The sequence below is a fragment of the Canis aureus genome, chromosome 11 (assembly GCF_053574225.1).
Source record: "Canis aureus isolate CA01 chromosome 11, VMU_Caureus_v.1.0, whole genome shotgun sequence".
NCBI lineage: Eukaryota > Metazoa > Chordata > Mammalia > Carnivora > Canidae > Canis > Canis aureus.
The window spans coordinates 45,067,096-45,079,589 of NC_135621.1; positions in this window are offsets into that span (position 1 = coordinate 45,067,096).

The window sequence follows — 12,494 nt, forward strand, 5'->3', positions numbered from 1 at the left end:
GTTAGCGCTTCTCATTCTTAAATGGTCATGAGACTCACTTGGGGATCGTACTAAAATGTGGGTCCTGATTGTAGAGCCAATCTCCACTCCTGAAGGAGTGGAGGATCTAACACAAAGTGACCATGGCAACCAGTGTAGGCTATTCACTGCAATGTATCACCAAATGAATGATGACATTAATCACAAGGGAGTCAAAACCAGTGATTCTCAGAATGACTGCACATTGAAGGCACCCCAGAGCATTGAAAATCCATCTTTGCTCAGGCTCATCCCCAACCAATTTACTCAGCCTTCGGGAGTGGGACCTGGGCATCCTTTTTTTGTTCTTGTTTTTAAATCTCCCCCTCTTCCAAGCTGTTTATTCTCAGGCATTGATTTGGACACAGGTAAGATTCCATTCTGGTCCATGAGATGCAAAGGGCTGGGTGATTCAGAGTAGGATTTTGGTGTTGACACATAGGGGAGGAAAGACTGTTCTTCAACTCAACACTGTTCTATCTGCTTTTGATGCTGTCTTATAAAAGGTAAGTCTCAACATACTGAGGATGGAAGAACCCAAAGATCCTGGGTCCTTGTCTCCTTTAGTACTCCTCCTCTGTGAGACAACAAATGTCCTTGTTTTGGGTTTTCTGCTATTTAACAGCCAAAAATGTTGATCTGTCAAGCACCAGACTGTATACATTGTACACATAATTTAAGCCTCACAATAGTCCTTCAAGATAAGTATTATCTCCATTTTACAGCAAGGAAATGGAGGCCCAGAGAGAAATGAGTTATAAGCATATCTCAGATCTAACTGGTGTCATGGTCATGAAGAAGACTTGGTATTTTAGTTAGGGTGGCGCTGTTGGATATACAGAGTTTTTTCTGTGCCCCATCTCCTCTCTCATCAGCCTGAGGAGTCAACAGAAGCTGAAATAAACTCCTTTACTGTGGTTTTTCAACACTGGGTGCACATTGACTCCCCTGGGAAATTTAGAAAAATTCAAATTCCCAGGTAGAATTTTTTTCAATAACTCTAGAAGTTCATCAAAGGCAATGATTTTTTTAAAAAAAGAGCCAGCTTTTTGTTTCATTAATTTTCTCTATTTTCCTATTTTAGTTCCATGATACCTATCATTTATTATTTTCTTCTTTCTGCTTAACTTGGGCTTATTTTTCTCTTTTTTCACTATTTTTCTTGTTTCTTGAAGTAGAAACCTAAATTATTGATTTGAGGCCTTTTTCTCTTCTAAGCCAAGTACTTAGTGCTATGAATTTTCTGTTAGCTTTGCTTAAATGCATCTTAAGAAATTCTGATATGTTGTTTTCATTGTCATTCAGTTCTATTCACTTTTTTGTTTCTTTTGAGACTTCCTCTTTGACCCATTGATGATTTTTTTTCTAAGTAGGCTCCATGCCCAACATGCGACCTGAATTCATGACACTGAAGTCGATAGTTGCATGCTGCACCAACCGAGACAACCAAAAACCCCACCCATTGATGATTAAGAAGTGTTGAGTTGGGACCCTTGGTTTCTGGAACTGTTTTGAAAGCATACACAAAACTATGGTTGTATTAGTTGCATTATTAACTTAGCTCCATATTCTGCTTTGTTCCCTACTTACTTATGTTCTGTGCACTTTTTAACCTCATGCTTGACCAATTATTACTCCTATTCATTTACCCAGTGGTTGCAGAAACCTAATGGGAACAGGATGGTATCATTTGTTTTGACATATCTGATCATACCAGGTCCTAAATAGTATCCCATTTTCCAAAAGAATGCTTACCTCCAGACTATTTTAAACTGTCCACCCTTACCCCCCCATTTCAAGGAATCTCTTACCTTTCTCTCATGTATATAAGCTGTCCATAGGCTCAACAGGGCAAGGCAGCTTTGGGAATGATTCCCTGCCTTTTCATTGGGCTGTTTTTCTTTTCTTTTTTGGGGGGGGCTGCTTTTCTGATAATAAATCTTTCTTTGCTTCAAAATCAGTACCTCAGACATTGCCTTACTATGCATCAGGTGCACAGACAAGTTTGAGTTTGGTAAGTATGTGCTATTAATTTTCCAAGTGTTTGGAGATTTTCAAGTGCCTTTTATTTTTAAGATTTTATTTATTCATGAAATACAGAGAGAGAGAGAATGAGAGAGAGAGAGGCAGAGACATAGGCAAAGGGAGAAGCAGGTTCCATGCAGGGAGCCTGACATGGGACTCAATCCCGGGACTCCAGGATTATGCCCTGGGCCAACACTAAACTGCTGAGCCACCCAGGGATTCCCTCAAGTGGAGAATATATAATATAGACTCAAGTGGCTTTTTATTATATATATTTAGCTTGATTCCACTATGGATGGAATGGACTCTGTACAATTTCAAATTTTTGAAATTTGTTAAGGTTCATTTTAAGATCCAGGATATGGCCAGTCTTGGTGCATGTTCTCTGGGCACTTAAAAAAGGTGTTTCCAGTCCTGCAATTGGGGAACTCTCTCTTGACTGCCTGCTCCACCTGGATCTTCCTTATGGAGCAGGAGCTGTGTGTACTGACAGTGGGGAGTGGAAAGTGGTCCCATACTAGGCTGCTGCCACTCCCGAGTTTATCCCCACTATGGATCATCTGCAACACAGGTCCAAAGAGGATAAGATCTGAAATTTACTGGTTGCCAAATCTACCCAGAATACATTTTCAGCGCTGGGGAGCTAAGGAAGAAGGGAGCTGTCATTTATCTTCTGAGCCCAGGAAAGTATCTCTTCTGAGACATAGAGCTGTGTTGAAAAGGTGGGTTTTACTCTTCAATAGCTTCCCTTCCAGGATCTTCTTTACATAGTGGAGGTTGTGAGTAAGGAAATAAATGCCATCTAACTGCCACCACTCACTTGCTATAGGCCTTCTACAGCACAGAAATATAGAAAGTGAAACCTACTCATGCTGTCTGCTAAAAGCATCGGGAATATCTATTCCAGCCCAGAGAGCTGGGAGAGACATGAACTGCCATGTAGTTGCTGAGCTCATTGGAACAGTTCTTCCATAAGGCAGAGCTGTGGGAAGATAGGCTTGAATACCATGGATTTCTACTCTTCCTGCTAAGTTTCCACAGATTTTGTTCAATTAATGTTTCTCCGTTTGTTGCAAACCCTTCAATCTCCAGAGATTTTGAACAATTGTCTGTATTAATTTTGACCAGCTTCCTAAGGGTCTCTGTTGGGGAAGGTTGCCTGAACACCTCACAGTCCCATTCCAAGAGGTCCTCCTTGGGGTCTTTGGTTATGCAGTAATAAATAACTAACAACAATGGCCAAGAAGGAGGTATAACAAATCAAGACAGCAATCAGTTGGGTGGAAAGCAGGGAAGGCATTTCAAGCAAGAAGAACAGAAAGTGCAGGAAGTACAGAAAGTACTAAGGAAGCTCCAGGTAAGAGGAGTGGTTCTCAACTGTGGTCCCTGCACCAGCACCATCAGCATCATCTGGGAACCTGTTAACTGTGAATTCTTGGGCCCTACTGAGTCAGAATATCCACAATCTTGGTTTCAGCAAGCCCACAGGTGTTTCTGAATCACGTTAAAGTCTGAGGACCACTGGAGTGTGAGTTGTTTTTTATCAGCCACAATAGCTGGGCTCCTCATGTGTCCAGATTCTAAGTGGTTTTCGTTTATTCTTTTTTTTTTTTTTAAGAAGTGAGAGATAATAAGCTAATAAGCACTTTTTCTTATTGAATGCTTTAGGGACTTATTAGAGATAACAGTTCCCTGACACCAGTCGCAGGAAGTTGGTCATGCAACAGCAAGCAGATAGCTCACTCCATTTTTGCTGGGAATCAGTCACCTCTGATTTGAGCCTGAGTTTTATTTGACTCCAATTGTTTTAATGAACCATCCTGCAGTTACCCTGCACATGGCCACATCCGGCTTGGCAGGGCCTTTGATCCTGAGTGTGCTTGGTGGTCATCACGGCAGAAGGAAATGTGGGTATCTGGCTTTAGCATGATTTTTTAAAGGAATATTTAAATTGGCAAAAGCCAATTAACTGAAAGAGTTAAAACTTATCCAGGCCTAAAAGAATGAAAATAAGCTCAGACTGAAAAAAAGTAAAAACAGCCCTGCTGTTTACCAAGCTGGCAGAACAGACCCAGATAAAGCCAAATGCAAAGTTCACAGAAAACCACATTTCTTCTGGCTGTGGTTGTAAAATGCCATAACAACCCCTGCTTTGAATAGCCACTGCTTTCTTACCAGCAATTCCCCTAGATCTGCTTTACTACACCCATCTTTTACTAGGGATATCCAGATGCTGAGCCATCCTTACCACGGTATCCAACCCCTGGTTAATTCTACTTTCTCCTAATTCTGCCTCAGAAGCTGCAACCATCACAGATATGCTCCCCACTACCTTTAGACTCTCCTAAGACCCTTCAGCAGGAGCCTTGACCTTACAAAGCTCATCCCTCCTATTGAGCAGATTTCACAGCTCCTTTGAAGTGCCTTCTTCACTGCCTCATGTCAATAAATCCAATTTTGTTGGCTTGTCCCTGAAGGTCTTCATGACGAAGCTTTAATAGAAGGAAAATGGTTCCTTGGTCCTGTATTTGGGGGAGGGGGTGGTGGTGATGTTTGTTGTTGTTGGTTGGTTTTATTTGACTTTATTACCAATTTTAGATCCCAGGTTACAGAAAGGAAGCCAGGGGACTGAAATTGTCAATGATGACTTGTCATCACATTTCAGATAAGACCTTACATCTGTCTCCCCTTATCATTAGGTATTTTTCTTATAATAGCCTCACACAAAGATCTAATATTATCAGCTCTGTGGATAAGGTGATCAAGAAATCCAAGTCTGGAGTGTCAGACAGATGTTTGCAGGGGCTTTGAGGCCAATCCGGATGACACAGGACAAGAGGTAGGGAAGGAAACCATGAACAAATTCCTGTATTCCTTGAGGGAAGAGAGAAACACAGCCAAGATGTCTGTAGATGACAAAATTGAGGAGGGGAGGGCTGACTGAGCCGAGAAAAATGAGCTGCCAAGAAGTCCTGAGTTTTAGAGGAAGATGGAGGACAACTGGTCTGGAATTCTTTTTTATTTTTTTAATTAAATTAAATTAAATTAATTAATCTACTTATTTATTATTATTATTATTATTATTTTTGGTCTGGAATTCTTAAGGTAGTGAAGAGGACCTCCCCTGGAGGCATCCTGGAAAACCTGGTGCTGGACACTGAGCAGTCTCTCCCATCCCACCCCCCGCCCAGGAAGCCTCAGGGAAGAGAAAGGAAGTGGAGGTACAGAATTCTGGGAAGAGATTGGATAAAGAGGGCTTTTTATCCTGGTGCAAGGGTCCAAGATCCCAGAGGGAGCAGTGGCCCTGGGAACAGAGCGGCAATGTGAGGATAGCTGGGAGAAAATTCTAGGGCAGTGTGGTGCTTGTCTCCTCTTCTGTGAAGCTGTAGCTGCTGGCAGCATGTGCAGTGACCATGTGTGTGGGTAATGAATGGGTCCATTGGGTTGGGCTGTTTTGAGGGACCCTAATGACTGATGCAGTCATGAGCAGCTAACAGTGACTGGCCTGGGTAGGTGCTCAAGGCCTCCGTAGATCAGATACCCTGTCCAAGGTCCTGAGGTTGATGCAGGCAGATGCCAGGGGTGGCTCTGAATCCCTGGGAGTGATCTCAACTGCATTAAACTGCAGTCCCTCCATTTGTATTGTTAGAGCCTTTCCCCTGTTTGGTAACAGACCATAAGGCCTCGAAGAAATTCAATTCTTGAGCACTTACTGTGTGTTGAGCTTTTATTAGGAACTCTAGGTATAGCATAGACCTAAAGAGTTGGGGTCTGTGCCCTCAGGCCCTCCTGCCTTCATGGTGATTTAATCTCTGGGTAAGAAGATACATTGAGTCAGGAATTATGACTAATGAGTGGTTCGAGGGTGAAGCACAACTTACTAGAGGAAAATGTCAAGGAAAATCTGCCTTGTGTGGGCCAACAGAGTTCCTGTCGAGAACCTTCTCACTAAGCTGGAGAAGCATAGCCCTGCAAATGTTCCTCCCACCCCTAACACAGTAGAAGAGAGTAGAATGGTCCATCCCTAAACAAGCTACTCAGGATCCAGAAGGATTTCTCTTTTTTAGGATTTTATTTATTTATTCATGAGAGACACATAGAGAGAGGCAGAGACATAGGCAGAGGGAGAAGCAGGCTCCCTGCAGGGAGCCCAATGTAAGACTCAACCCTAGGACCCTGGGATCATGACCTGAGCCAAAGGCAGAAGCTCAACTGCTGAGCTACTCAGGCATCCCAGGATCAAGAAGGATTTCAAACAGTTTTTCACTTCAGGTTCCAGTCATGCCTTCTCATCCTTTGAGAGAATATTCACAGGAATGTTGGGGAATAGTCTCCTTACCATCCAGCTTACCTTCTCTCATCAGGTATCTCTTCATCAAACACAGCCTTCACTTTGCTTCCAGGGCAGCTACATACATCCAGCCCTTCTTGTAGCCACAGGGTCACTGACCCTTCCCCTTTACATCCTCTCTCTTTCCTCTTTTGGGTGGTCTGGTCTGCAGAATCCCATCTATTCTCCTTGACCTCCAATTTTGGTAGACAATTGTCAAGTTCATCAAATTCCACTCAGATGAGGTGAAGAGAGCACATTGGATCCTGTTGGTAGATGTTCTACCAGCCCATGACAGGCTTTTGTACTATTGACATCCTCCTCCCTATCACATATCACAGCATTAGTACTTTGCTGAAAGAATTGCTTCTTCTTCCTCAACACTGAGTCCTGTGTTAGTCTGTAGTGGCCCACCAGGCGCCTTTCTTCTCTTCTTCTAAGGCAGCAGGGCTGTAGTGGAACATGGCCACCCAGGTACAGATTACATCCCCCAAGTGTGGCCCTGTTGTTTATTTCTCTCCAAGGGAGGGAAGTGGCCTTAACACCTCACCAAGCTGGAGCACAGACTGGTGGCAACTCAGCTCTGACAATGCACAGTATAGTGGGGCAGTGATTTTCGGGCCCCGTATCTCTGAATGGCTCATGGCACAGAGCTGCTCCACAGATCTGGGTCATCCACATTGGGACTGTAAGCTGGGAGAAAACCTTACTTGTTCTTTAAATCACAATATTGTTGGGTCTTTCACTCTAAATAATATAAGTCTCAATACCCAAAGATCTCTTTGTTTTCTAGTTCAGTGGGAGTGGTCCTTATCCCCTGATTTAAAAAAAAAAAAAGTAAAATTTACAGGGCTATCCATTGCTTAAGCACCAATCAAGCATCAAATCTACTCTCCTGCAACTTTTCTTCCCACAAATGTTCCTCACAGTTCTTCCACTGCTTGAGGTCAATGGTGAGTTTTCCCTGGGAACTGGTAACAAGTGGTAATGCTTCCCTTTGGCCACCTCTCTTTCTGGGTCTGCAGCCCATTGCCCGGTGCTCCAGCATCCCTGTAGCTGCTTTGCACTGAAAGCCTCTTCTCCTGGGCTCTGCTTTATTACAGCAATTTCATAAGTTCCATTTTGCCAATGTCTGGAAGACAAAGACTAAGAACATAAATAATGTAAGTCCTATTACCTTCTTCTTCAAGGTTTCTATTGATTGTGACTTAATCTCTTGAGGCAAATTGATGGCTTTAATATTAAACTGAAATGCCAAGAGTCAGCAAAGAGATCAGAGAATTGAACAAAAAATAAAATTGTCCAGAAGTGGAATTTTTCCAACTCTCTGAAGGGATTTGTTTGGACCAGGCACATCTGTTTCTTACAGGGACTGAGATACACAAGAAAAATACTTTAAAAAGCCAGAGTGTCTAAACATCTTGAATTAGGAAAGAACTTGAGAGCCCAAGTAGAGGTGGGGAGGTCCCTGCTCAACCTCACCCAGTTCATCCAGATCCCTCCCTCAGCCCCTAATCAGACATGGCCCTGGAATTAGTTGGCTGCAGTGAACTCTTGCTTCACTCCATTCTTGCACTAGGCACATCATCTCTACCTAGCAAGTCAAGGGCTGAGGTAGCAGTGATTATAGCTTGTAACTTCATGTAAAACTCAACACTCTGACCTAAAGCCATCCACTCCTGCATCCAGCCAAGGGCTAATGCTGGGGGACAGAGAGGCAATGGTGAGTCAGCCAGCAACGGTGAGTCATGAGCTATAGATATTGGAGCCAGTTACACCTGGGTTTGAATTCTGATTCTGCCATTTAATGAAAGATCTTGGGCAAGTATTTAATATCTGAGTATCAGTTTTCTCATGCCTTAAAGATAATGCTTTTACTATAGCAGAAACTAACCAGCTGTTTATCAAATCTGCCACTCCTTCTTCTAGGCCACTAAGCTAGGTTACATTTCCAGTCTCCTTTCGAGTCAGGCATGATCATATGACGGAGTTCTACTAAAAGGAGTGGTCTGGTCCATAAAAATCCTCCCTCCTGAGAGCCTCTTATCTTTCCCCATCCACCCACTGAATAGGCCTGTAGACTCTTCCGCTCATCCTAGACAGCACCTATCATGGGAGAGAAAGCTGAAGAGTCCAGTAATAAGGAACATTTGCAGTGCACTATCTAAGAGTTGTAAATGAAATTCTACTGGATTAAGCCAGCAAGAATATAAGATTTTTCTGAGGCAGTAACTAGCATTTCACTAATACACTACTTTTTAGGACTGTGAAGATTAATGTAAAATATCCACCAGAGTACAGACTCAGGAAATGTAACTAATTCAGGTCTCCATAAATGGAAACTCATTGCTCAGTACCTATGATATAACATTGGTATGTAGATATGTGTTTGTAAATTGTGTGTGCACCACACTTACTGAGACCTTACATTCATTCTTATGTTTAATCATAACACTATTATATAGTAGATTCTATTATTTGTCCCACTTTACAGATGAATAAACTAAGGCTTTGAGAAGTTAAATAAATTATCCAAGATTGTAAGAAGACATTACACAGGGAATAGCCAATGACAGAGCTGAGCCCTTAATTCAGTTCTCAGTTATAATATTTTTTTTTTAAATTCAGAAAGGAGAAATCTATAGGATACGCAAAGGCTAATCACTAATTTAATGTAGGAGAGAGAGAGAGGTTTTAGAGCCCAGTCAGGGTGACTTCCCTGGCATCAAGCCTCAGACAATCTCCTTTACTCATGCTGTAATAACAATGAAAATAACAAATACCAATAGAATTCCTATAAGATATCAAGCACTGTTCTAAATTCTTTACAAGTATTAACTCATTTAATACTCAGAACAACAACAACAACAACAACAAACTCAGAACAACCATACAGGATAGGTTCTATTATTGTGATCACATTAATGTAAGGAAACAGGCACAGAATGGTGAGATAATGGGCCAAGATTACACAAAAAGTGAGAGGCAAAAGTGGAATTTGAACCCAGGCAGTCTGGCTGTCAGGCCATACACACCACCCATATAACTCAACTATGGCTTGTCATAGTACCTCAACATGAGCCATAGCCTGATCTCCCAGTTGCTTGAAATCTCACCTCACCCTAGTTTCAGCAAGTGATATCTAGCTTAACAGGAAGGTCGTACATGTGTTTGGGGGCTGGGATGCGAAAGCAGGAAGATACCATCCTACTACTTGTGGTCCCTTGAACATGTCCTGAATCTTCTCACTTTCCCATCATTATTTGTTATTCTTTCTATCAGGGATGCTCTTTTCCATTGCCATCTATAAAAATCCTACAGATGCTTCAAGAACCAATTCAAGAACCACCTCTCTCTTTGATTTTCCTGGACCCAAACAATCTCTTCCTTCTCTGTGCTTCCACATAAATTCATTTACTGATTATTACTTTTTACAATATTAATACCTAACATAAAGATTACCAATGCAATAGAAGCCCACTGTGGCCCTCCTGGTTTGTGCCAGTCTTCCTACCCTCAGGAATCACTGGTCTTCTAAATTTGGTATTTGTTCTCACCATAGTATTCAACTTACATAAATGTTGTCTTGTTATAAAAAGCATCTTGCTTATTTCACTCATCATCATGATTTTAAGACTCTTCTAACTTTATGCAAGTGATTCATTCATTTTTGTTGCTATATAAATGTCATCTATATGAATATTATAATGTTTATTTTTTCTCCTGTTAATGGACATCTGGGTTCTTTCCAACTCTTTTGCTTTAAGAAACCACGTGAACACTCTTATCTGTGTCCTCACAGACTTTGAAGACTTTCTCTGGTAAGTGGGTATCAGGAAGGATAATGTGGCAGTTAAGAATTAAAAGGTCAAGATCTGATTAAGATGTAAACGCAGAAAGATAAAATAAGCCTTGGGAGCTAGTATATTTCTTATATGAATTGCTGAAGGTTTCAGAAGGGCAGCTTTGAAACTGAAAAACTGGACAGCAGTCTTTGTCATCCTTTAAGGACCAGGGGACAAAAACTGGAGTCTTGAGTGTACAATGGGGGAGCTCATGAAAAACTCTCAGCTATTTCATTAGGGCCCCAAAGAACTAAGAGGTAGGGTGAATAACAAGCAAAAATTGAGATAAATAACACAGTGAAATAGACATCAAGGGAATCTAGGTAATTTACTCATCAGAAAGACCCTGAAAATATCTATACTTACTATGTTAAAGGAGAAAAATGGTAAGATTGAGAATTTCATTAGAAAGCTAGAAAATAATGAAATTAGCAAATAGAAATTCTGGAGTTGAAAAACATAATAACCAAAATTAAGAACTGAGCCGGTCATTTTAATAACATAAGAGACACAGCAGAATAGAGATTTAGCAACTGGAAGGTGGTGGATCAGAAGAAAATATCCATAATGCATACCAGACAGACAAAATAATATGGGAGATATATAGATTGCAGTGGAAAGAACTAATGTAAATGTGATTGGAGAAAAAACAGTAAGGAAGTATGTGTCAATATCAGTGTTTAAAGAGTATCTTTGAAAGAGAATAGAAAGGCACTAGACAAAGAGGAGAGGCCACATGAGGACAGAGGTAGAGAATTGAGTGATGCTGTACAACCAGGAGAAATATCTGGAGCCAACCAGAGGAGAGAAGAGGTGGGGAAGGATTCTCCACTAAGGTCTTCAGAGGGAGCATGGCCCTAATGATACCATTATTCTGGACTTTGGCCTCCAGAACTATAAGAGAATACATTTATTTTAAAGATTTTATTTATTTATTTATTTATTTATTTATTTATTTATTTATTTATTTATTATTTATTTATTTATGAGAGAGAGAGCACCAATAGGAGGGATGGGCAGAGGGGAGATGAAGAAGCAGGCTCCCCAATGAGCAGGGAGCCTGATGTAGGGCTTGATCCCAGGACCCAAGATCATGACCTGAGCTGAAGGCAGATGCTTAACCTACTGAGCCACCCAGGCAACCCAAGAATACATTTCTGTTGCTTGAAGTCAATAAGCTTGAGAAAATTTGTTACTGTGGTCCCAGAAAACTGATATGAGATAATAAAGTTAGGGTGAAGAAAGCAATTAGGCTTTAATTGAAAGATGTGAGTTCTGTTCTGGACATGGTTGCCAGTAGACTTGTGGCCATGAGCAAGTCACTTGGCTTCTGTGGGCTGCTTTCCTCTGAAGCCCACAAGAAGGTGGGGGTGAATGATCAGCGAGGCCTCTGCCCCCTTTAACGTTCTGAGAGTTCCTTTCAAGTTCTGTTCTGCTAGCCTCAGACCTCTGATCTTCCTGAGGCCCCCAGGGCCTGGGCAATTGCCTGAGGCATGGCCTCTTCCTATAAAGTGACCACGAGGGTTATGAAGGCAGGCAGCCTCTCTCTAGAGACCAACATTGGGCCTAGGACTCGGTCTTATTTGATGCGACACCTGGTTAGAGTGAAAATGTAAGGCTCCTTCTCATAGGACACCAGGCTAAAAATACCCCAGCACTGTACGTAGGGAGAACCAGGTGTCACAGTGTGGAAGCTGAAGCTGTAAATCATAGTCTGCTTTCCTCTCTGAATTTATTGGCACTGGTGGTGCATCACTGGTCACTGCTGTAAGGGAAAGAAGTGAGGTGATGTCTGAGATTTCAGAGTCTGTCTCTACCTCCCCATCATCAGAGACTGGTTTGGCAAAGGAAGAGCTTTTAGCTCAAATAGTGTTCCTTAGAAGCAGTGGCCCTCTTTGCCCACCCTTCACTCTCATAACCATTGTCCTGCAGGCTGGCCTGCGGCAGGTCCGTGCCAAGTGTATGATCCTCCATTGGAGTGGAAATGATAATCACTGGTTTAACGAAGAGGATTCCAGGACTTTGAGGTGGAAACAGTCATCCTTGGTCACTTCAAAATGTTGAGACTGTTCCTACAGACTTGTACTGGAACATTGTTCACGAACACTGTGCTCTGCCCACCCTGTCACGGAGCTGTGAGGTCAAGTCCACACTCCCTGTGCTCCCAGGACCTGGGATATACACCAGGAGGCCAAACCTGCCCTGTTTCCTACCTACTGCAGGGTCTCAGACCAGTGCCTTGATCCCTCTGCCTGCAGCCTGTGCTCAGCAAAATG